Source organism: Chelonoidis abingdonii, chromosome 22 (genome assembly GCF_003597395.2).
Source record: "Chelonoidis abingdonii isolate Lonesome George chromosome 22, CheloAbing_2.0, whole genome shotgun sequence".
Classification (NCBI taxonomy): domain Eukaryota; kingdom Metazoa; phylum Chordata; order Testudines; family Testudinidae; genus Chelonoidis; species Chelonoidis abingdonii.
Window position 1 is genome coordinate 33,305,972 of NC_133790.1, and position 1,692 is coordinate 33,307,663.

The window sequence follows — 1,692 nt, forward strand, 5'->3', positions numbered from 1 at the left end:
GAGGCAGAAGCCCCACTTCCCTCCTGAAATGATATCCAGTGAGGGAAGCCAGGACAACAGGGTGGAGTGGCAAGTGGTGGCCAGACTCTCACTGCCAGGATCTAGTCTAGCTCAGGGTCCAGCTCAACTTCCTCCCCGCACCACTGGCCCCCAATACTCTTCCATCACCAGGTCAACCCGAGCACTAGAGCAGGAACAGGGTGAGGAAGCAAGTCAAGCCGAGCAAGGCAAGGCAAAAGCAAGTCTTGTCTTCATGGGCCGCTCACAATGACGTCCTTTTTGTGTGCAACTGCTGCAAAAACATCCTGGACAGAGAAGCAACAGGCCAAAATGGCCCCCCCACAGCTGCCAAAGTAGCTTAGTTAGGAGAGCCTTAGACTGAAGTTCTAAAGGTCCCTGGATCAATCCCAGGTTTTGGTGGGTTCTTTCCTCCTCTTTGTGCAGGGGCAGCTTGTTCTCTGGCAGCATAGTGGTGCTTGCACCCAAGGTGAGCAGAGATGGCCTGAGGACAAAGCAATTTTGGGGGCCCCTTCCAGTAAAAAAAAGTTGCAATACTGTATTCTCATGGGGCCCATGTGGGGCCTGAGGCAAATTGCCCCACTTGCTTTTCCTCTGGGTGGCACTGAAGGTGAGTCTCTGATCTTGGGCTCTGCAGTAGGAAAACATAGAATGGGCTTTTGCCCCTAGTTGGCCCACCTGATCTTTAATGATGAGAGCTGTCTTTCGCAACATGGCAGGAAGAAAGCAAGGCAGGGTGACCCTCAGGAATGGTGCAAGAGGGCTGCTGGGCAATGACAGGCAGGGATTGGGGATGAAAACTCCTCTGCGCAGCTGAGCAAGGACAGTAGCAGGGAAGGGGCATCTGTGAAAATGGCTGTGTGGAAGGTGGAAGGGATTTGGGGGCCCAGGAGGAGGTGCTTGAGGTTCAGTGCCTTGGAGCAGCTGGACTTGGACATGGTGGGTGTTCAGGAAAGGCACATTAACAACTCTAGGGTAGCTCAAGAGGCAGAGGGTGATTGGAGGAAGGGCCTCCTGGCCAGGGAAGAATGATGGGGCTGGAGTCTTGTTTTTCACATTCGCGGTGCGAGTACAGAAGGTGGTGGAGCTCCGACCAGGGAGGGCATTACTGGTAGACTTTGTGCTCTGTGGCACTGGTTACTGCTTATTAGTGTGTATGGTCCCCAGTTAAGGCATGAGAGAGGAAGATCAAAGGCTCTCTTCCTCTGGACTGCATGATGTTTGTTGTTGGGGGGGGGTAGGAATTTTAATTGTGTCAGCTGTCCTGAGGACCATGGTCCTGTTTTTCCCAACGGTCAGAGAAACATTTTACAATGAGCACTTCTGGCACAGGTCTGTAGACCGAGGTCAGCTAGAGGAGCTCACTCCAGCCACAGAGGGGTTCACCTTCTGCGGGGACAGAGCAGGACTCACATTGACCGGATTTATGCTTAGCTTTTGTGTCTTTAGCATGTTGCTTCTCAGAGTCTTTCTTGGCTTGACTTGTTAGACTTGACACTTAACAGGCAAGCGTTTGTGCCCTTCTATTATCCTCACTAGGATTTGATTTCCAAATTTTGAGAAATGACTTTTGCCTCTAACAGCCTCATTACTCGCTCCTTGTACCTAGAGTGGCTTTCTGCTGGTCGGACCTATTGTCATTTCTGATTTAAAGCAACATTTCATCTGAGCTCT

At 51.4% G+C, this 1,692-nt stretch overlaps 1 non-coding gene across 1 annotated transcript; it reads left to right on the forward strand.

Annotated features, from left to right (window-relative positions):
• The first annotated feature begins 347 nt into the window (after positions 1-347).
• On the forward strand, positions 348-420 carry TRNAF-GAA (transfer RNA phenylalanine (anticodon GAA)). The gene has a single exon. It is a non-coding gene; the product is annotated as a tRNA-Phe (tRNA).
• The last annotated feature ends 1,272 nt before the right edge of the window (positions 421-1,692 follow it).